This window comes from Urocitellus parryii, chromosome 10 (assembly GCF_045843805.1).
Source record: "Urocitellus parryii isolate mUroPar1 chromosome 10, mUroPar1.hap1, whole genome shotgun sequence".
NCBI lineage: Eukaryota > Metazoa > Chordata > Mammalia > Rodentia > Sciuridae > Urocitellus > Urocitellus parryii.
The window spans coordinates 72,520,518-72,545,707 of record NC_135540.1 but is presented as its reverse complement, the minus strand read 5'-3'; the positions used below and the strand labels follow the sequence as shown (position 1 = coordinate 72,545,707).

Sequence of the window (25,190 nt, the reverse complement as noted above, 5' to 3'; positions counted from 1 at the left end):
TGTCTTTGGGCAGGACTTGCTTTTGAAAGGTTGTTAGTATAGATTGATGGGGACTGAGCTGCCTTTTTATCCATTAGGGCATTTGCCAGTGTCTGTGTAGCCTATTAATTTCTCCATAAAAGAGTCATTTAGTTTCCTAATGGAGGGTGTGTTCTTGGCTCCCAGCATTTGAAATCAAGGCCAGGGAATGAGATGATAATGGAATCTTATTGTTTTCTCTGCAGACTTCACAGAATTTCATGTTCAGCCCTGGCTATGCATACCCATTTAAGTCTGTGTTTCCAAATCTGGAGTCTTTCTGAGGAATGTCTCCAGACACCTGTGGTCTATGAGGTGGTAGGAAGAATAATGGTTTGATACACAAAGTGGAAGAGGTGGCCAGGTTTTCTCAATACAAGCTTTCCACAGGTCCCCTCTCCCCTCCTCATGTCTCAATCCCATCATCAACAATGCTGCAACTCCTGGGCTCCTCGAATCTTCTGGAGGAACATGTCTATCCTCTTATAGGCCCTGGGGCCCTCACTTCCTCTATTTAGCCATCTCAGCTGCCACCACTCCTATCATTTCCCATCTTCCAGAACTGTGCTGGCCTCACTGGCCCACTATTGTTTCCTTTTCCGTTTTCTCCTGAATTTACAATATTTGGTGTTCCTTTGTGGTTGTGCTACTGAGTTTGGGGAGGGAAGATAAGCTTTTAATTTGGCTTATTTTCCTAGATTTTTCTCATATCACATGGTCCATGAAATGGCTAAAGTATTGGTGTTTGGTTTCACTTAAGCTTCTTTCTGCCTTTGGCTTGATTAAATTGCTTATATTAGATGGGAAGTCAATAGGACATCTTTTGATTTAATTTAGATTTGTATTGCTGTTATAGAACTAGAATGGACCATATGTGTCTGCTATTCGAACCATGCAGACATGATCCTGATAAAGAAACAGAGCTCTTTCTCAAAGGAATGCTGTCCCATATCAAGTAGACTGCCCAGAAAAGGAAGAGAATGAGACATAAACCAGGTTTTCTCAACCCATAATGTTATTTGACTTTGGGAAAATGTTTTCTTTTCCTTTTTTCCCCCTAGTAAAATACATCTACAAACTAATCAATTAACCAATCAATGTACAAACTGACACTTTTCAAGCTGCTGTCGACTGGTAGGAAGAATCATGGCCCTCAGGCCTTCTACCACCAATGTTCCCCTCCATTGCTCCAAAGAGACATGCTGTCAAGTTGATTATATTTTTATGGAAAGAAAGTTTATTAGCAATTGTCAATTTTGCCATGATCAGGGCATGGTTGGACCAAAACTGAGAAAATGAAAATCTTGAAGTCTATACTGTGGCTTTTTTGTTTATTTATTTTTTTTAATCTCAGAAGATTACATCACCAATTCAGAAGAAAAAAAATCTACATATTTTCATTTAAATCATGAAATGTTTGCTAAAGCATGGTTATTTGAGCTCTTAAATCAAACTTTCATAAACATTGGCACTCATGGGGAAAACACAGAAATCACATGTCCCTGATTAATACCATCCTCCCTCCAATACTTATTCGTCACCACTGCTGCCTGTGTCTTGTTCCCTTTTTGCAAATGAACTGTCCAAAAAACTGCAACATACTGCACTTGCTGGTAAGAGTATTGCAGAAAAGATAAATATTGAAAAGAAAGAAGTATACTGCATCCATTTGCTGAAGGTATATTTTTATATCATTAGCAAGAATGTAAACTTTTATAATCTCATTTCTTAGTCCAGAAGCCAGGGGTGATGCCTCTCTTTGGTGCCAAATCTAACATTTCACTCATCTAGTCTAAATATTTAAGACAATATTTAAGTATTATGTATTTGCATATTTATGCATTAATTTGTTCATTTATTAAAGCAATCATAGAAGAGTCTTAACAGGTCATGTTTACCTCTGTTCCCTCAATTCCCTTATTATAGTACATCAAAAGTTCTTCTGTCAATACCTTCTGTGGTGCTGTTTTTAGTTGTTATTTTTCCATTTGAAAAATCAAGGACCATATGAGGTCTCTCAGGTCTTAGCCAAAGGATAAAATATTGAATATTGACTTAATAGATGTTGGGAGAAATGGCTTTCTGTAAAATTGATGTGTGCAGTTTTGGTGTCTCCAAGGACAAGCCTGGACTACTGACTCCTTGCAAAATGCCAGTGTATTAACAAATTCATCCTTGAGTATACAGGACTGAACCTCTGACTTTTCTGGAAAACACCCTAGAGAACACTGTTCCAGTTTCTTGGATATATGTGATGTACAGAATTCACTAGACCATAGTGTTATAAAAGGTTTTGTTTTTTATTTTTAATTTTTTTTTGAAAATAATAGACAAAAAAAATGGTGAGTTCTTGCTGTCTGATGCATTAGCTTATGTTGCTGCAAAAACCTTCACCTATTGTTTAGGTGAATGGTGAATCCAGCTCCTGCTACGTCATCATTTGGCCACAAATAGAAAAGTGACAAATGGTAATAAATTACAGAAAATTCATAGAGGCTTTTTGGGGTATTTTTGGCTTTTCCTTTTCCTTTTAACCTTCCCTGAGCATCCCAGCATATACCTTGTAATGACACTAATTCCTGGTTTTATGGTTTGGATACAATCCCCCCAGATACCCTCTGTTAATACAGAAATATCCAGAGAGAAAATTATTGGATTATGAGAGCTGCAACCTAATCAGTTCATCCTAAATTGGGTGGACTGACTGGGTGGAACCTGTAGGCAGGTGGGACCATGCCCTGGAAGGGTTTGTCTTCCCTGAGGCTCCTTCCCTCTTTCTCTGCTTCCTGGTGGCCACAAGGTGTACAACACTCATCTGCTACATCCTTCCACCATGCTATTCAGCCTCACCTTGGGCCCAGAAAAATAGACTCAGCCAATGAACTAAACCTCATGGACTAAACCATGAGCCAAAATAACCTTTTCCTCCTGTAAGTTATTCTTGTCAGGTATTTTGGTTGCAGCTATGAAAGATGGATTAACATGCCTAGTCTTCACTATTTTCATTGATGGCCATGGCTCTTAAATAGTTATTAGATTTCCACTAGTGTCCTCTCACTCTGAGCCGGAGGCGATGAAGAACATTATGATAAGGAGTGTATGTCAGAACCCAGGTGCTCATTCCATGGTGGCCAGAAAGCAGGAAAAAGGGAGGGGGAGAGGAGAGAGAAGACAGAGAGGAGAGGGGAAGAGTACAGGGACTAGACATAGTCCCCAGGGAATGCCCCAGAGGACCTACTCCCTTCAACTAGGTCCATTTCCTACAGGTTCCACCATCTCTCAAAAGTTCATTCAAATTATGAACACATCAATGGATTTGTTCACCAATGAGGTTAAAATCTTCATGATCTAATAATCACTCCTCAAAATCTGTATGAACATTGAATCCAGAGGGGACCAATCCTTTACCATGAACCTTTGGGAGACAGTCCAGATCCAAAACCTAACAACAATTTATCAAATTAAAAACTTCTTTTTTTTTTTTGTCTTTCAGTGCTGGGGATCAAATCCAGGCCTTGTATATGTGAAGGACGTGTTCTACCACTGTATTATACCCCCCACTAATAAAAAATACTTTTTTTGGAATTATTTTTTGAAAAATTGTGCATTTTTAATATGCGTGGGCTAAGTATTCAGTGATCTGGAGCCAGAAAATTTCTCTAGGGATTTTTAACCTTTAAATTCCTCAGAAGAGATTTTATGCAGCCAGATAAATTTCATGTGTGGTATCTATTGAGTGTAATAAGGTGCCATTTGTTTTGCTAACTAGAGAGAACCATTGAATTTATCAAAAAGATGTAATTATTGGGTGTTTTTAAAAAGTCAAGGAAAGCATAGCTTCCAACTTCAGGCTGAAAAAATTCTCCTGATGGTTTTTTAGCCATTATGCTGCTGGGAAGAGGCAAGTATAGAATGTTTTCTTTGTCTGGGACTAAAATAAGGTAGAAAACCACAAACCTTGGGCAGATTGCTCTCCTTTCTCTAAACATATTAAGAAGTTTGCATTTAATTAAAAACTAATGGAGTGACAAGTACTATTTTTATAGCATGTATGGTTTTAATGATGTTCCTTACAAAAACATTATGTGAAAAATGTTAGTTTTAGCTCTTGTTAAAATAAGATTTAATTGAGTTTGTATCAGAAGATGGAAGGGCAGCAATTTCTCCCTTCAAGAGAGTCTCCCCAAAGTAGTACTTCTTAAACAATACTTAGAAGTGATATATTGACACAATGACAGGCTTCTAAAGAGAAATAAAGGTCATTCCTTTGTTGTATGTTGCCTCTTCAAAGGTCACTCCTGCATTATTCTCTAGTCAGACTTCTAATTTCTGAGCATCTTTATATCAAATCTTCAAATACAAAGTGCTTTATACACTCCTCCACATCCATTTGTTATGCATTCAACCAACCTCAGGCTAAAACAATTTGCAAAAAAATTCATCTCTGATGAAAACATACCGAATTTTTTGATCATTATTCACTAAACAGTACAATATAACAATTATTTACGTAGCATTTACACTTTATTAGATACTATAAATAATGTATAGATAACTTAGAGTACACAGGAGGCTGTGTATAGATTATATGTAAATACTACATTGTTTTATATAAAAGAATTGAGTATCTGGGTTTTGGTATCTGTGAGGGTCTTAGAACCACATGGATATTGAAAGATGACTGTATATGCATCGGGGAAAAAAGTACCACTAAGAAGTTATTGATTAAATGTAATTTGTCTTAGCTGCAGGCTGCTAGATAATGGAACATTCAAATCCAATAATTTTCATGGGCCGTATTTTTTTCCTCCTTGGGATGGCACAAGAACCAGCCTCTGTTTTTGTTCCATTCTGCTTAGCACTCAAATTCTAACTGTCCAAGCTCCTAAGGGTAAGTCCATTGACTTTTCTGAGCTGAGTTTGACCACTAGGACCTACAATCCATGAGGTAAGGATGCTTAGTGCTTTTATTTCAGATCTACATTGTCACTCCATTCAGAAGTTGGCAAGTTCCAGGAGTGTTGCCTTGGACAGAAAACAGAACTCTGCTTCTTGTGGAAACTTCCACTTAATCATCTTTTCAAACTCAAGAAATCAAACTCCCTCTTGGAGTGAGACCAGACATCCCTTTGACCTCCAAACCTCAACTATCCCACCACTCACGAATAGGACTACCAACTTTATCCCTACTTTAGCTTGCAAATCCAAAAACTATTAACAACTCTCTGGGCAGGAGAGTCCAGCATTCAGAAAAGAGTTCAGGCCAGGTACAATTTCCATTTGAGAAAATAACTTTCTTATTCTTTTGCTAATGAGTCCATTTAGCAATGGGGGGGATTTATTAAAATCTCAAATTTTGACCATTTATCAATGACTTTAGATTATTCTAGACACAATAAGATGTTAATGCCAGCTTCAGTTGAAGTTTTAGATGTGATCTCTTCACTGGAGCAGCAATAAAACATAGCCTCTGGTATGATATGTTGCTATGAATCTAGCAAATGCTTTTTAACATCTCTATCAGCTAACTTAATAAGAAGCAGTTTGCCTTCAAGGAGCAGGAACAGCAGGGCACTTTACTGACTTGCCTAAGGCCTACCTATGCCCATCACCTTATTATGATGTGGTTTGTAGGAAACCTGATCATCTCAGAACCTTAGAAGACATTATGCTTGTGCATTCCTTGATGAAGCTACATGAACTGGACCTGAGAGCAGAAACTATCAATCACCTACATGCCTTAGTAGGACACCTATATGCTAGAGGGTGAGCCAATCCAGTTTCAAGGATCTGCCACATAGGTTAGTTTTCATGAACTAGGCATCTGGGTATTTGGGGAAATCCCGGTAAGGTGAACTATAAATTTCTGCATCTTGCCTGGCCCACTAAAAAGAAAGAGGCACAATATGATGTAAGCCTTTTTGGATTTGGGAGGCTGTCTTTACACAAGGGGATGCTACTTCTACCATTTGCTGGAAAACCTTTAAATCATCACTTTTGAATGGAGCTGAGACTAAGAAAACCAACAAAAGGCTCTTCAGCGAGTCCAGGTCATGTTTTTAGCTGTTAGACCCAATAATATTAAACCTTTACTTCACACAAGGGCAAGACAGACCCTTGGTGTTTGAAATGGGACTTGGCTTGGCTCCTTCTAACAGTATACTTGACTTGGAAAAACACCTTTTAGTTCAGTGCTGGGTGTAGCAAAGACCAAACACCTGTCCTTTGAATATAAGTAAGTGTGCACCACAGATTTAGATATGCATGTAGCATTCTAATGTAAAATGTAAATGGCATATATGAGACAAAGCTAAGAAATGTCAGAAAGCACAAGTAAACTGTTAGCAAGTAGCTCAGATTTCTATAGTAGTTACTCTTCTGCTTTTCCCTTGAATTATACTTATAATCATATAGGGGGCATTCTCTATGGCCAGCTGGAAAAGAAGAACAAAGAATGGGCCTACTTTATGAATGAAAGGCATGTGGGCAAAACAAACAAAATGGATAGCCATGCATTAGAGCCTCTCTTACAGGTGGCACCAAGACAATAAGAAGATATTCCTAGTGGGGAGGACTCTGAAGAATCTCTTTGCTGACTTAATACAGAAAGAGAGATAGTTTGAAGTATGAATTTATACAAACTGGACAGCACTAAAGATTTGGAAAGAACAAATAAGAAGATTAGAGTCAAGGTTTGGGAAAGAGATATGTGAATGGGCCTCTCAACATGGGTACAGAGTGGGAACATATTTTGGTTCCCCTGTTAGAGCGACTCCAAATGGTGAGTGAATGCTTTCAATAATTAAGTGGGTAAAATAGGGACTGGGGCTGTAGCTCAGTGGTAGTGTGCGTGCCTAGCATACGTGAGACCCTGGGTTTGATCCTCAGCACCACATAAAAAGAAACAAATAAAATGAAGTCATTCTGTCTATCTACAACTACAAAAAAAAATAAAGTGGGTAAAATGATCCCTCTTCAAGATGTTAACCTCTTTCTTAAATCATTCGTATGACCAGCCAATGATGGTATATAAGGTGGGCAGTGGGCAGGGTGGCAGGAGTTGATGCTATGGACGGACCCATCAACATGGGGTGATCTATTTTATATTTTTTCTTTTGGTACCAGAGATTGAACCCAAGAGTTCTTAATTCCTAATCCACATCCTCAGCCTTTTTTACCTTTTTTATTTTGAGACAGGGTCTTGTTAAGTTGTTTAGGGCCTTGCTAAGTTGCTGAGATTGACTTTGAACTTGTGATCTTCCTGCCTCAGCCTCCTGAGCTGCTGAGGTTACAGGTTTGCACCACAATGCCCAGCATATGGGTTCATTTTTGTTATGACTATCTGTCTACACCATTGTGATGTCCAATTTGCTAAACAGAGCTATTATTAAATCCATAATATGACACCATTTGTGATGTTTGGGTCAATCTTCTAGAATGGTGAAATGGCATCTGAAGACCTATTTATGGAATCATCTGGAGACAAATCCTGTGAGAACAGAGAGCCGTCAACTGATAGGATGCAGATTATGCTTTGAATCAGTAGCCAATATAAGGTACCGTCTTTTGTAGTGCTAAAGCATCGTGTCCAGGAGCCAAGACCTGAAAGTGAGAATGGAATCTTTAACTTTTATACCAAATACATATTTGGAGTCTATTTTTCACATCTATGTAACCTTCAACTCTGTGAGTTTATAGTACTAGAGGGAAGAATTCATCCACAAGGGATATAATAGTATCATTGAGTTAGAAGTTGAAATTGGTAATTGACCACAGTAGGCTGATAAACCAGTAGACAGAGAAGGGGTTAGTATATTGGATGGAGTGATTGATCCTGATTAACACAGGAAAACTGAATTTCAATACACAATGGAAGTGAGGAAAATTATTTATGGAACTCCAATGATGTTCATAGATAATTAGGACTCTTACTCCGTGAACTTTGGCAATAGGAAACTGTGTTAATGCAATAAAGATAGGGCTCAGGGGCTGGGGATGTGGCTCAAGTGGTAGCGCGCTCACCTGGCATGCGTGCGGCCCGGGTTCAATCCTCAGCACCACATACAAACAAAGATGTTGTGTCCACCGAAAACTAAAAAATAAATATTAAAAAAAAACTGTCTCTCTGTCTCTCTCTCTCTCTCTCTAAAAAAAAAAAAAAAAAAAAAGATAGGGCTCAGCACCCATAGTGATCAAGGTGTGACACAGGAAGCCTGTACAATTAAGGTAATTTAAGAGAATACAGAAAACATGAAATGGAAGTTAGAAAAAAATCTGCTGTGGTTAATGGCTTGAACCTATGGACTAGTTATATAAGCAGAGATTTTAATAGTTATATCTATGGTTATTATTTATTTCAAGTTTACTCCCACTCCTTTAATTAAGAGCACTGTTGGTAATTAATATTTTCGGTTGCAAGTGATCTGACTTTGATATGGTCATTGACTGGGGACCTTAAGTCGTCACATAGATAGAGGATTAGAAAGGATGTGGAAAGGCCAAAGGAGAGGACTATGCCAGACAGACCCTGTCTGCTTTTCTGCCTGATCCATCCTGCACTCTCGATTATCCTTCTTTGTGTAGATCTTCATCATCAGACTTTGCCTATAGCTCCTGGTTGGATTTGGCCAATGGGAAGCAGAGGAGAGTTAGGTTGTGGCTCCCAGTGACACAGGTTGGCTGTGAGCATTTCCTAAAGGCTGAAACTCTTTGGGGCTGGCATTCTCTCCGTAGCTACCTCCTTGGTGTTTGAATAGCCTCTTTTTGCCCCTTTGAGGCTTAGTAAGTTTCCTCTGTTAGTAGTCAGTGGGTACTGAATTATGTCTCCCTTCTTTCCTAAAATTTATCCATGGTAAATATTCTCTTTTAAAAATTCTCCTCATATTATCTGGTTAGATATGTCTTGCTGAAACTCTAATTTGCTGGAACTTTCCTTGATCTTTAGGTCTACCTTATGACATAGTTTGGGTATGTCCTGTCAATTCCATGCTGATAATGTCCCAGCTGCTTTTCAATGTCCTTGAACTAAATCCTAAATAGCATGCACAAAGCCATGTTTGGTCTAGTTTCTGCGTCTTCCAAATGAGTCTCATATCACTCTCCCTATCCTCATTCCACTCAGTCTCTATAAAATCCCTACATTCTCTTTCTTATGAGGTTCTCATTTCCAAGATCTCTCTCAACTATAATTAAAATTTCAAGCTCAATATTGCTGCAGAGTCTTTCTCCAGATGTTCAGTCCAAAGTAGTTATTCAACCATTGTCACATGACCCTATATTAACTCTGGTATAATTTATCACTTGTTGACATTTTCTTGTATTTTGATCACTGATTTATCTACTTATCACTATATTCTCCCTTCTAGATTGTCAATTTCATGGAAATTGGCTTTTAATATTTGTTGAGATTGAATTAAAAAGCAGGAGTTAGCTCTACCTTTTAGGTAAGGTCTTAGGAGCTCAGAATTTTTAAATTCCCTGAGGCTTTATAGCTATTAATATCAGATCAGTAACCTGTGATTTATGATATCCATATACCAGAGCCTTAACTCCATCTGATATCTTAAGGATCAAAATGCCATGGGAGATAGAATGACACAAGAGAGGGACAGTACACATACCCTCCTCAACAGATGTCAGATTCAAAACTTCTGAGAAAATAATGCTGGGTTTCTTATCTGCTTAGCTTACTCTGGCTATAGAAATAAATTGATTCCTGATATTAAGTTACCATTTCTCCAAAAGTGTTCTGTTGTACACTTTTTTAACACTTGACTAAGACATTACTTGCTAGAAGAAGTAAGATATTAGAACATGTTCCATAATTAAGCAGCCAAAATAACTTTTTAAAGGCTAGATTGAGCACATTTCTTTTCTATAAGAATTTCCAGGGCTTTTAATAGGTATGCTGTGAATTTCCAGAAGGCAGAGAACTATGCACACCTATCCAATTTAGTATCTAGAAATATTCTATTAAAATACTATTTACATTTAATAGAACATGCATTTCCTGGAAAAACTTGAGTAAAAACTGAATTAAATCTTCAGTGAAAGACATCATGACAGTTTTATTACAAAGACAAATTTAATAATGAAGTATTTTATTTCATTTGTAGAGAAGGAAGACAAAGTATGTTTATAATGGCATCTTCTGAATTTTATTCCTGTGTATAGCTTGTTTAGTTTTGTGAAAGTCTTCTTTTTACCTCAAGTTTGTGCCTGCCAACATTTCCTTGGTCAAACCACATATTGCTTTGTACTGACTAAGATGGTAGAAGTGGTGAGACATTTTTAAGTATATCATGATTCCTTCTGTACGGGTTTACATAGTTTCTAGAGGAATCTGATAGCTGTCTTATTACTGCTCATGGAGTCTGCATTGTTGTAATTTTTTCTGATGTATAAAATTGCATTCTTTTTATTATTTATTTATTTTTGTTTTAATTAGTTACACATGACAGTACAATGATCTTGACATTTCATACATTTGAATCCTGAAAGAATTTTTTTTTAAATTGTGTACTAAAGATGTTTAAATGAGAAGAAAAGGCCTTAGATTGTAACTTATAGAAGTAACAAAAATAAATGTTTTCTCCATATGAATTTTAATTATAAAGTGTTTTTTAAGCTATAAGGAGAATTTATTATCACAAGTTGACTCATCAAAATTGACAAAGACAGACTTAGACACAACCTCCTTACCTTTACATTAATACAAGGAGTGGCCTCTCCAAATTCCTCTGTCATCTCTGGTCTTGAACTGCTCTTGTGATCTTGTTTGCAGCACATTTTACAATTACCATTAAATTTAAGCAAAAGAAAGAAAAAACTAATAGACAAAGAACAGTGAGAAAGTGAACGGCACAACATTTGCATAGTTCTTTGTATTTGAACCTCATTGTCACTTAGGGTTCTTTTAGCCTTCAGTATTTAAAAAAGACTGCCCTGAGGATGTTCAAATCTCTCTCTAATATTTTTGTAAATTCTCAGGGTTCCTACTTCCTCATGCATGTCCCTTCTCTGAACCATGATGATCCAGAGGTGAAATCTGTTCCTTTTATTATTTTATACTACCTTTCCCATATATATCCACACCCACATCTCTTCCCACACAACCATGAGTATAACAGACTTTACTACCAAGATGGAGGAGGAAGAAAAAAAATTATGAATAAAAAACAGCTTAAACTTAAAATATAACTATATAGTATATGTATATAATATCTAAAGTGTATGTTATAATATTTGATGAACTTGTACTTCTAGAGATGGCAGTATAGATTAGACCAATTCTACTGAGAACTGGACAGAAATAAATCAGCTTTCAGACAGTGGAGGACTAAAATAAAACAGCAGCAAAGAATTATGAGGGTAATATCTGAGAGAAGAAGAAAACCCAGAGAGGTGGGTTAGCATTTAGGCCATCCTTCTACTAGGGAGACTTGCTAATGCCTAGGGAGGCAATGAAGCATTTTAGAAACAATTACAGAGCTAGAGGAAACCAAAATTAAATCTAGGACCCTGTAAGCCAGGGAAGAAAGAATTGTTAAAACTCCTACACTTTTATTGAGACTTGATTGGAATATCTCCACATATTTTGTAATGAATAAATCATCTTTGAAATTATTTATGGGTCAGAAAAAAGCATCAGAGTAGAAATGAGAAAACTACGTTAAACTGAATGACAATGAAAAACTTGTGGAACCTCTAAATGTAAGACCTAAAACAATAAAAATTCTCAAAGAAAACATAGGCGATAAACTTGACAAAACTGGATTACAATGATTTTTTGGATCACACCAAACACATAGCAAAAATGGACAATTAGAAATACACGAGAGAATAATAGAACAAAAAGGAAACTTGTAAAATAGTAGAAAGTATTTGGAAAACATGTATATGAGGAGGGATTAACATCCAGAATACATAAAGAATTCCTACAACTTGACAACAACACCCGTCCCCTCCCTCAAATATCTCAAAAAACTGGAAGAGGACTTGAATAAATGTTTCTTCAGAGGTATACAAATGGCCAATAAGCACATGAAGATGAGTCCGATATCACTAATCACCAGGAAAATGAAAATCAAAACCACAATGAAACAGAAAGTCATCGTTGGCAAGGATGTGGAGAAATCAGAACTCATGCACTGCTCATGGGAATGTAAAACAATACGGCTGCTATAGAGAAAAATAAGAAATTTCCTCAAAAATAAAAACAGAGCTACCATATGACTAAGCAGTCCCACTTTGGTATATATCCTTGGTGCTATTATATTATCCAAAACCAAAATATATAAATAGTTGTGGATTTACAGCATACAATAATTTACAAAGCTACCACAGTAAGAACTTTAAAATGACTTATTACAGAGGGATGTTTCAACCTTTATGTCCACATATTCACTTACACAGTTCCCCATGCTTCCCATCAATTCTGCCGACTGGCTCCATGCATGGCAGGCTACAGCACTGGCCATGGAACAACAGAAACCAGTGCAAAGTGACTGATTGGGGCAGCAGGTCAACTCATTCTCCCATCATTTCCTAAGGCTGAAGGGTGTCAGCCGTCTTTAACTTCTAGCCTCAGAGAGCACATTTTGTTTCATCATTGAGTGCCCCCGTATGATGACCTTGAAAGGAGTATGTTAGTTTTATTATGTCTGAAAAGGGCATGAAAAAGAGAATTTGGCTATTGGAGGTTATATTTCACATTTAACCACTGTCTAAGTGAGAACTGTATTGATTGAACACATGTATTAAGGTTGGATATAAGGTGTCCCCCCAAAGATCCTGTGTTAATGCAGAAAAATTCTGAGGTGAAATGATTGGATTATGAGAGTTGTATAATCAGTCCATCCTAGTGTGGATGGAGGAACTGGGTGGTAAACGTAGGAAGGTGGGGGTATGGCTGGAGGTGATGGGTCTCTGGGGATGTTTCCTGGAAGGATTCATCTTCCCTGTAGCCCCTTCTGCTTTCTCTCTCTGATTCCTGGCTGTCATGAATGGAGTGGACTGCTCCTCTACACCCTTCTGCCACGATGTTCTGCCTCATCTTGGGCCTAGAGCGATGGAGTTAGTCAACCATGGACTGAACCTGTAACATCATGAGCCAAAATAAATCATTTTTCCTCTAAGTTGTTCTTGTCAGGTATTGTAGTCGCAGAGATCAATCAAAAGCTCATTTAACAGAATATGATTCATGGAGTTCTAGAGGAAACCAATGCAGAAGCTAGCTGTCTATCAAATCATCCTCAGCTAATTTTAATTTAAGTTATAATAATAATTCTGAGAATGAAAGAACAGAGAGACAGAAAGAAATGAAGGATAAATTTTTAACCATCTAAGAAGCTGAGTGCTGTGGTTTGGATGTGAGGTGTCCCTGAAAGCTCACATATGGGAGAATGCAAGAGGTTTGGAGGAGAAATGATTGGGTTATAGCCTTAGCCCAATCAGTGAGTTAATCCCTGATGGGGTTAACTGAAGTGGTAGGGTGTGGCTGGAGGGGTTGGGAATTGGGGTGTGGTTTTTTTTATTAGTTGCTCATGACAATACAATGATCTTGACATATCATACATTTGAATCAAAAGGTATATAATTTCTCATTTTTCCAAGTGTACAGGATGCAGAATCACAATGGTTATACAGACACGTATATACATACAGCAATACTAGTGTCTATTTTATTCTGCTGCCCTTCCTATTCCCCCTTCCCTCCCTTCCCCTCCCATCACCTCTCTCTACCCAATCTAATGTGACACATTTCTTTTTTTCCCCCTCACATTATCATACATGTATTTTGTATAACAATGAGGGTGTCCTTCCATCTTCCATGCAATTCAGCTATATATTTGTATCTGCAGAGTGGAGTTTTCTCTCTGCTTCCTGATGTGAGCTGCTTCCCTCTGCCACACTCTCCCACCATGATGTTCAGCCTCACCTTGAGGAGCCGGCCCTAAGATCTCTGAAAACATGAACCCTCAAATCAACTTTTCCTCCTTAAAGTTTTTCTGGCCAGATCCGTTAGTCACCGAAGCAAAAAGCTGACTTAAACATTGAAATAACTAGTGTGGAGAGGTGCTGTCCCTGGGGAAACCAAGATAGATGGTCATCCTATTTATGACTTAGTTATTCTGCTTTTGATATGTACCCAACAGAAATGTGTGCACATGTAACAGAAGATAAATATACAAAAATGTTTTAAAGCATAATTTATATTAGTCCTCAATCAGAAATAAACCAAATACATATAAACAGCAGAATGAATAGTAATACCATGCAGAATGGAAATGAACTACAGCTAATTGCTACAATATAGGTAAATCTCAAAACATAGTATTAATCAAAAGGGACCCAAAATAATATATACTGTTTTTTCATTAATGTAAACTTCAAAAACAAAATAGGGCTGGGGATGTGGCTCAAGTGGTAACACACTTGCCTGGCATGCGCAGGGCGCTGGGTTCAGCACACACATAAAAATAAAATAAAGATGTTGTGTCCACCGAAAACTAAAAAATCAATATTAAAAAAATTCTCTCTCTCTCTTAAAAAAAAGAACAAAATAAATTTTATCATTAGATGCAGTTGCTATGTTTGAGGAGAGCAGAAGTAATTTAAAAAGCATGAAGAGGGTTTCTGTTGTTTTGGAAATAATTTATATTTTAAAGGTGATAAAAACACCATAAAATTTACTTTTTAAATACAATATGGAAGTGTTAACTATATACACACTTTTGTGCAACACAACTTTTTCATCTTACCAAACTGACTCTATACCCATGGAACAGCAGCTTCACTTACCCCTCTAATTCCAGCCCCTGGAAACCACTTTCTCCTATTTTTTATGAGTTTGACCACATTAGACAGCTCACATAAATAGAATGATGCATTATTTATCTTTTTGTGTCTGACTTATTTCATTTGCCAAATGTCCCCAAATTTCATCCATGTATAACAAGACTTCCTTCATTTTTTTCCCCTAATCTTTTTTTTTTTTTTTATTGTTGGTCGTTCAAAACATTACATAGTTCTTAATACATCATATTTCACAGTTTGATTCAACTTTCTATTGTATGTATATATCACTTTTTTCATTCTTTCATCTGTTAATTTGGCTATTTGAATAATGCTGCAATGAACATAAATGCAGATAACTCTTTAAGATTTTTATTTCAGTTCTTTGAATAAATACCCAGATATAGCATTGCAAGATCGTATAAGAACACTCTCTCTCCCCTCTTGCTCACTCACTCTCTCAGAAACTCCAAGCTATTTCCCATGATAGCTGCATACAGTGCATAAGAGTTCCAATTTATCCAAATTGCCACTAGCACTTGTTATTTTGGGTGTTTTTAAATTTTGCTTCTTTGTTTTAGATAATGGTCATCCTAATGAGTGTGAAAGGATATCTCATAGTAGCTTTATCTTTCTTTCTTTTTTAACTTCCAATCAGAGGTTTTACTTTTCTTTTCTACACAGAGCTAACATAACAACATTATTTGATGTCCTTCATTTTTAAGAATGCTGGATGAGATTAGGAAAACCAAGAGTAGGAATGAATCACCAAATAAATTGCTTTGGCAAAGAAAGCACCTTGATATCATCTGTGCTTTCATTTTAGAACCATTCACTTCCTAGGGCATAGTTTTTATAGTTTGTAATAAGTAAAGTATAAGGTGATAAAATTAAAATAAATGTTTCAGATACAAGTTTATGATATGCCCTCCCACCCAAGCTTGTACTTTTTAATTCCACTCTACTCATATTATCAAGCATATAAACAAATCACAAATGATATGAAATAGAAAAAAATATGACTTCCTTTGCTTTTGGAAAACAGATGGGAATAAGAGAGCATTATTTTTAAAAACACAGAGAAAAAAAAATTAATAGCAATGTCTATCTTAGGCATTATGATACATTTCTTTTTTGTAACTTTAGTACAGTCCATATTTTTACTTTTTATAAAAATCAATTAGTAAAAACAGAGGTTTTCAACACATTGAACTTTAAATTGCATTACAAAAAAAAGTAGTTGTACACCTAATTTCTAACCTCTTAGAACTTTCTGCACAATAGATTTTCATCATTGGAAAGAAAAATTACTCGGAAAATCAGTACTGTCTCAAATGAGATTTGGTTTGGTGGTCAATAGTCATGTTTCCCAGTAAAAAGTTTTCATGATCAGAAACACTGGGTTCCTTGTAATTCCATTGACCTTTTCTGAGCAGCTTCTGAGCAAATATTTCTTAATACAATGGTCACAGATCTGAAGTCTTTGCTCCTCATAATGGCACTGCCAGACAGCACCATGTTAGCTCCTGCCTCTGCATATTTATGGACAGTATCAGGACCTACTTCACTCTCAACATCTATGTCCAGAGAGAAGAACTGGGTCCTTAAAGGATGAAACTTTGGTATCAGATCTTCCTTGAATTTCTGCCCTCCACACCCAGGTTCCACTGTCACAATGAAGGCCATGCCTATTTGATTAGCCTATGGTGCCAAATACTAAACTGCAGTTACTGGTTTGATGATAAGGCCAACCTTCACCCCATTTTCCCAGATGTCTTTAATCAAAGCTCCTGTGTTCTAGGTAACCTCAAGGTGCAAGTATATGAATGGCTCCTGCAGCAGCCACTGACTTTATCTAATGATCTGGCCTGGACACCGTCATGTACATGTCAAAGAAGGATTCTGGCCTAGTTGCTTTCAGAGGCTTTCTACTACAGGGTGACTAAAGGTGATGCTGGGAGCAAAATGCCCATATATTATAACCAGGTTTAGATAACTGCGCCAGAGTCTAGTCTCTAGCATTCAGAGGCACTTGTCCACTAAATTGGCCAGGTCACTGCTGAGAATGGACTGGCCAGCCTTGCAGCTGGAGGCCATGGTGCTGGCTCTCTTGAGATGTTACACCATGCATCCCCGCCAAGACATTTCTCAGTTGGGTGCACCGTCTTGGCCCCTGTCTTTCATTTTTTTTAATGATCAGTGATATTGAGCATCTTTTCATATGCTTTTTTGGCCATTTGTTTAACTCAAGTCTTTTGCCAATTTTTTAATGAGGTGGGTTTTTTGGTTTTTTATTTTTTGTGTTTTGGGTTATAGTAGTTGTTGTTGCCGCTGTGTTTTAGGAGTTCTTTGTATATTCTGGATGTTAACCATTTCTCATGTACTTGGTTTTTAACTATTTTCTCTCATTCTATAGATTGTTTCTTCACTATGTTTATTGTTTCCTTTGCCATGCTAAAGCTTTTTATTTTGATGTAGTCCCTTTTGTCTATTTAAGCTTTTGTTGTTTGTGTTTTAGGTGTTGTATCCAAGACATCATGGCCAAATCCAGTTTTTCCCTATTTTTTTTAACTTTGCTGAATTTATTTTAATAGATTTTTTGGGGACTCTTAAAGATTTCCTAGAAATAATATTATATCATCTGCAAACAGAGATAATTTAGATTCCTTCTTCCCAGTTTGGATGGCTTTTATTTCTTTTTATTTCTTAATTGCTCTGGCTTAGACTTCTGATACTTTGTACAATAAAAGTAGCAAGAGTGATCATCCTTGCCCTATGCCTGGTTGTTTTACTCAACTTCTTCACTGCTGTGACCAAAAGACCTGACAAGAATAATTAGAAAAGAAGTTTATTTAGAGGTTCATGATTTCTGAGATCTCAGTCCATAGATGGCTGAATCCATTCTTTTGGACCCAAGGGGAGGCAGAACATCATGGCAGAAGAGAGTGACAAAGGAAAGCATCTGATAACATGGCACCAGGAAGGAGAGAGAGAGAGAGAGCTCTTCTCAACAAGAATGAAATATAAATCCCAAAGACATGCCCCCATGACCCACCTCCTCCAACCACACTCTACCATCCAGTTACTTGCTATCAGTTGATTAATAAATTAATTAGGTTAAGGTTCTCATAACCCAATCATTTCACCTTTGAACCCTTTTGAATTTATTCACATGAGCTTTTGGGGTATATCTCATATCTAAACCAAAACACTGACCACAAAGGAAAAGCTTTCAGTTTTGTGTTAGTTGTAGGCTTTTCATAGAAGATCTTTATTATGCTGAAGGAATTTTTTTTCTATTCCTGGTTTGCTGAGTACTTTTTATCAAAAAAGAGTATTGAATTTTGTCAATCTTTAATAAGATTGTCTGTTTCTGCCTCTTCAATATTTTTCAGGAGTTTAAGAAGGATTGATTTTAATCTTTCTTAAAGTATTTGGTAGAATTTGCCAAAGAACACATCTGGGCCTTCACTTTTTTTTTCTCAAGAAATCTTTGATTTCTGATTCAATATCCTTACTCTTTACAGGTCTGTTTATTTATTATTTATTTCTTCATGACTCATTCGTGATAAATTGCATGTTTCTAATAAGTTATCCATTTTTTTTTACAGTTGGGCTTAGAAAGTGATACCCCCAAATCTGCCTTTGACACACAGAAAGGCCTAGAAGCTGCCTCCGATTTCTACTCCTTTTGACCTTCCCTTGTTTCTCTCCCTCCAGTGCAAGGAGAGACTTTCTGCAAAGTTTCTTTATCTATCTGACTAGATCTGCCAAAAGAGGAACACAATTGCCTTCAGTCTTCATATTGAAATTCATTAGTGAAAGGAGATCAATCTCATTTCACAGGAAGGAAGACTGAAAGTCAAACATCACATTTAGAGTGTAGAAGAACTTTGTCTTAGGCTTTTGTCTGTTCTTCTAGACGTGTTCATTTAAAATAACTTCCTTAAAAATAATTTACCATCCCTCTAAAATTGCCTATACCTTCACTTCTACCTCTGGTCAGAAGAGGGTATTTACAATTATTTGAACCTTTCTTTGAGCCTTATACTTTGTGCATGGTTTCTGTTTTTTTCTATATGTTAATAAATTTGCTATGTTCATTTTCTTTTTAATCTGTATATTTTTTATTTAATAGCTTTAAATAAAAATAGCTTTTGATTTAATATTTTTTATTTAATAGTTTTATTTAATAGCTTTTAATTATCATACCTTCAAAGGGACAGAGTGAACTTGCCTACACTAGTTTGCATTTGTTGATATATAATAATTCATTGTAGTCTTTTATAAGCCTTTCTGTTTCTGTTGCATCACTTATAAAGGTTTTTCTTTATTTCTGGCGTTTGTTATTTTAGGCTTCTCTCTTTTGTTCTTGGTCTGTGCTGTTGTTTAGATAAGGAATATCCTCCAAATTTCCAAGTACTAAAAGCTTGGTCCCCAGTCCCTGGCTCTACAGGGAGGTGGTGGACCCTATAAGGCATGGGGCCTAGTGAAAGATTTTTAGGTCACTGGGACACGCTTTTGAAAGGGATTGTGGGATACTAGCTCCTTGCTTCTCTCTCTCTCTCTCTCTCTCTCTCTCTCTCTCTCTCTTTCACTTCCCAACCATGAGGTCAGTGGTTTTGCTCTGCCATGTGCTTCCTGCTGTGATATGCATCTTTTGGCCCAAAAGAAATGGTTCTAATTTGTCATGGATGGAAATCTCCAAAACTGTAAACTAAAATAAACTTTTCTTTTTATAAGTTGATTATCTCAGATATTTGTTACAATAGTGGAAAGCTGACTAATACAATTAGCTAAGTGTCAATTTTCCTGATCTTTTCAAAACACAAAATCTTATTTTTGTAATATTTTTTGGCTAAGGTTGCAGTTGTATGAGAATTTATTTTGTGATAATTCATTTTGTGATACATTTATGTTTCTCACCTTCCTTTAGATGTAGGGACACAATAAAAAAATAAGTTTAAAAAGCAATTCCCCTCTGCCTATCCCATTACATAGTATTTCCTTTCTCACTACCATGCAGTATCTGTTTCTTGAATAATTCCATATTTCTTTTTCTTTCTCTCTTATTCTTTCTGTATATCCTCTCTTTCAGAGCCTTAGAAATACAGTTTCCATGACCAAACTTGAACAGCCTAATTAATTCAGTCAAGGCATTCAAGAGGCCAGTGTTCTCCATGTAATCATATATATGACAGTATTTCCTGACATACACAAAACATTTTCTTTTATTCTTGAGCACTGTTTACTTATGATCACAACTACATATAAACAAAGGTACTCCTAATAACCTTGGACATCTCGTAAAGAGTTTGTAATTAAAACTATCATACCTTTATTTTATTTTTCTAATTTATCATAAACCATCAATCAAATTATCAGGACAGTAGACTGATTTTTGGTTGACTATTTTTTCTGTGCAGTAGTGCGATGACTTTTCAGTAGAGTCACATGCTGCATGAGGCTGTTTGGGGTAATAAGACCACATACACAATGGTGGCCTCATGAGATAATTATAAAGCTGAAAAATCACTATCATCTCATCCTGTTGAAGCACAATGCGTTACTTAAATGTTTGTGGTGATGCTGGTGTAAACACACCTACTGTACCACCAATCACATGTAAGCATAGCACATACAATTGCATACAGTAAATAATACTTGATAATAAATGATCACATTACTAGTTATATTTTACTATGCTATACATTTTTATCACTTTAGAGTATATTCCTCTACTTACAAAAATGAAATTTATTATAAAACAGTATGTTGTAGTACACTAGCAACTGCCTCATACATCACACTTACTGTGCCTATTTACTGCATCATTTTTTCTTGTGCTTGATTAATTTTCTGTTGTTTTGTTTTTCATGGCCCTAACACCAATAACATATTAATATATATGTATATATATATATATATATATATATATATATATATATATAGATACCACACACATACACACACACATGCTACATAACATAGTAGGCCACACCTTTCAAGTTTGTGTATGTACATTTTATGGTTGTACAATGACACCTAACAGTGCATTTCTCATAATATGTTGCAGAAATTAAGCAACTCATGACTGTAATTTATGGAGCTCCTTTTCTTTGTCATCAAAGTGTTATTACATTTATCAGACTGAGAAGTCATATCTGAAAATTAGTTACAATGAAACTCTAGTTGTAGAATAAAATAGAGAACAACTTTAACAATCACTCTGTACTTCATTCCTTTTAAGAGTAAAACTGTTTCTCCCAAAATATCATTTATAAGGTGATTGAGGATAAATCGATTATTTCTTATTAGCATCAGAAATTGAGAAGAGATACCGTGGATACTCAAAAAAATGCTATAAAGATTGGATTTCATGACAACAAACTAATCACTGGCTGAAATGTTGTAGTATGGAAGCAAAAAGGCAACTCTGGCATGTGCCTATAATCCTGGCTACTCAAAAGACTGAAGCAGGATGATCATCAAGTTCAAGACTTGGTGAGACCCTGTCTCAAAATAAAAAATAAAAAGGACTGGGGAGGTAGTTCAGGGGTAGAGCACCCCTGGGTTCTATTCCCAATAACCCCAACCCCCCCCACAAAAGGCAACGTTAACTTCCCTCTAGTTTCATACATGGATTTAGCTAACTAAGAGGAGAGCAGAAACTTGAAGAATTTTTATTCTTATTCTCAGGGCCTTCTATTAATTTTTATACTATTCTCAAGGCATCTCCTGGGATTGCCATCAATCAACACTGTTCACGTCCAGAATGAGTTTTTCCTTTACAGAATATCAATGAGATCAGGAGAATTAAATAGATAGCAAGGATGGATTCTTTTGATTACTGGTAAGCAATCTCAGCAGTCCTCATGTGGCAGTTATTGTGAATAAATTCCTACCCCAAATGTCTTAATAGATTTTGAGATTCAGATTTATAAATTATTGGGCACATTAGTTTTTGTATTCCAGATGCCAGTTATGTTGAATTCTACTAACTTATCGATTCATGGCATTAAATAATTCTTGATATTTTTAGAGTTTTCTGAAGGCTTTTCATATCATGCTCACTTCCTTGCTGGAATATATGCCCCTGGAGGGTGGGAATCTTTTTGCATTTGTTCACTGATGCATACATCCTCTCTGGAACAGCTCCTGGCTCAGGGTAGCTATTTGGGAAATATGTTGATGAATAAATAAATAAAAGGGGAATCTATAGACTGAAAGTCAGTTTCTCATTTTGTTGAAGCTCTGTGTGGCAACAAGTCAGTAGGGATTGCTGGGAAATGAACAAGGCTTTTTGATTCAAGATGCTGAAGGATATACAGACATTTCTATTTGAATTTATTTGTCAAATTGGTTGTGATACCAACATGAAAAATTAACTGTTCCTGTAAAACCTGGTCCCAATTTTTTTACTGTGAATCTCTCAAATGTATGGTTTCTTTATTAGTGATGATAAATGCTATTTATTATGTGCTTTCTTTGTGCTTACAACTATTTGAAGTAGTTTATATGCTGTATTTCATTTATTATTCATAATAATCTTATATGGAAGGTTATTGCTCCTGTTTTTCAGATAAGAAAACTAAGGTTTTAGAAAAGCCCCCAATATTTTACCCAAGGTCACATAGCTATGAAGCGGCAGGAGCAGTATTCCCCCATTTCTCCAGCCTTAACTTGTCCTAGGCATGAAAGGAGGATGATGTAAAGAGACATAGAGGGAAGATGGCCATCTTCGGGCCAAGGAGAGAGGTCTGGAATAATCCTTACCTCACAGCCTTCTGAAGGAACCAATCCTGACAACACCTTGATTTTGGGTTTCCAGTCTCCATAATTATGAGAGAATAAATTGCCAAAGTGTAAATCACCCAGTTTTTGATATTTTGTTACAGAAGTCCTAGAAAATGAATAGAAAAGTAAATTCTGTGTGGAAAATGCTAGAAAGGGGACTGGTGTGTTTTCAGCTGCAGATGAAGAGTATAAGGCCAAAAAGTGGCTTAAATATTTGAACTGGAGATAAGTAGCCCCAGGGTTGTTTTAGTGTCTATGTGATCATGAAGGACCCCAACTATTTTATTGCTTTTCTTTACATCTTCAATGTGACAGCATTGTCTCTCATCAAGGTATAAAGTGGCAGCTGTTGCTCCAAGTATTAATTTGACCTCACATGACAAAGTATCTAAGTAGGAAAGGAAGGCTTTGGGCTCTTCCTGGGGGTATTTCAGCTGGGTCCCCCAATATTTCATTGGTCAGAACCAGGTCACATGGTCATTACCAATATCAAGAAAGGCCAGAAGAGTGAGTACAGTCTGCTTTGCTACAATATTCATTTCCAAGAAATGAATTAGTGCACACACATTGGTAAATAGAGAAACGATGTCAATATAATGTGGAAGTCAGGTTGGTAATAGCAAAAGAGCAGAATATAGAAGCCTAGAAGGAAAGAATGAATTACCTTCATCAGGAAAGTAAAAGCCCTTAACTATACAGGCAGGAAAAAAATATATACCTTTTTTTAGAGATAAAAATGAGTGAACCAGTCAGGGTTTCATTCCTAGGGTGGAAACTGCTATTCCCAAGCCTTATTTAGTTCTGAGCTTGTGACAGGTTTCTCTTCCTTCCTTGCCACTTTAGCAGTGGTCTCTCTTTTCCAGAACTTCAGGACACTTTCCATATTTTTTCTTTTTACAAGGCAAGTTTTTATTGAAGTATAACATATACAGAAAAAAGCATGAACCATAAGTGAACAGTCCACATTGTTTTAATGCATTTTTTATTATATCCCAAGGAGACCCAATGTTCTAAGCTGCCTGCCTAGGGTTGTCCAAATTGTATTTGGAAATACACATTAGTTTTGTCAGGGATCTTGCTAAAAGTTACTCAGGTTTTGAATCTTCTACTTTTAACTCATTTTTCCTATGAACTCTGTTATTTGTAAGGCCTGATTTTGCAGAAACAATGATTTACAGTAATGGTCTTATAGCAGAAACAAATGAATCTCACATTGTCAGCCTCTGTCACAGGAACAGGTATCTGTCAACTGGAAGAAGGGGGAGGCAGTAGCTTATTGGGAAGGAAACAGTAGTGTCTACAGTACACACAGACATCATTAATTTTGCTGTCACAAGTTCAGTGTTGACATGATGAAAATGGTTTAGAAAGAACAAAATTTGCTACAAATACGGAAACTGACAATAAATTTTAATTGGTAGATTGTCTTTCAAGTACTATCTCTACTATGACTCACAGATTTGTGTGAAAGGTTTCGGAAAGATTTATGGCTTGTTTTTAGTACCACATGAGTGTGGGAAAGGGAAATGAAAGGCTGGTCAACGAGGCTGGCAAAGCATTTTTGTCTATAGACAGTAGATCCATGAGTAGCCCTAGATGACAGAAATTGCTTAGAAATCTCAAGATGAGTATTCTTTAGCCAATGGTTAGGCATTGCTGCGGAATTGCTAGAGTGGGGGATAACTGCTCATACCCAGACAGGCCACAAACTTCCAGAAGTAGCTCTCTTTGCAGGAACTAGAGCATATTAGCAAATAGGGCCAGCCTGGGAAACATGAGTCACACATACATCAGAACCAGAACTGTTGGACCATGAAGAAATAATTCTAAGTTCTTCACAGGGCATTTCTCTGCATTTAGCAGACAGAGGAGGCGAGGGAAGGATCATTCATCACTCTTTAAATAGCAAAACACCTTTTACATTTCCCTTACTACCTAGATTCTTCTTAAAGACTAGCAGTGACAGGTAATTCACTCTCTTTAGCATTTATAGGGTATAGGTAAGAGAATGAATACTGGAGCCAAATTGTGTGGATTCAAATTCCATTTGTTCTACTCAACCCACTATCTGACCTTGTCTGAGTTATTTAACATCCTGTGCCTCAGACCTTTGATGTACTAAAGTGAGGTAATAATACAAAGCAGATGATTGTTAATACTTATGAGTATGTGTGTGTGTACACATATGTATACACACACACACACACACACACACATATATATATATATATATATAATATATAATAAGAGAATAACCTAGCAACATATAACTTATTGTTATTATCATTACTCTAATTATTTTTTTAGAATGATCAAAGGTTATTGAAATCAAAGCCCATTTTCTGACCAGATAATTTTATTCCATTTCTTAGAGGGACTAAGAGACTTAAATTGTATGTCAAAATATTTGTAGGAAACATTTGTTGCTTTTGACTCTCTATCCACTTACTCTTCTGGAAACTATTCAGCAATTTCTCTCTGGGGAACTACATATATCCTGCTCTTTGAACAAGTGCTTCAAATGCTTCAAGTAGAATTGCCATCACCTTCAGCTTCAGGGGTAAGCGTGTGGTTCTGTG

General features: G+C 36.5%; 1 pseudogene; it reads right to left on the bottom strand.

Moving 5' to 3' along the window:
- Positions 1-16,203: 16,203 nt before the first annotated feature.
- LOC113175364 (ribulose-phosphate 3-epimerase-like) lies at positions 16,204-16,911 on the bottom strand (annotated as a pseudogene).
- Between the last annotated feature and the right edge of the window lie 8,279 nt (positions 16,912-25,190).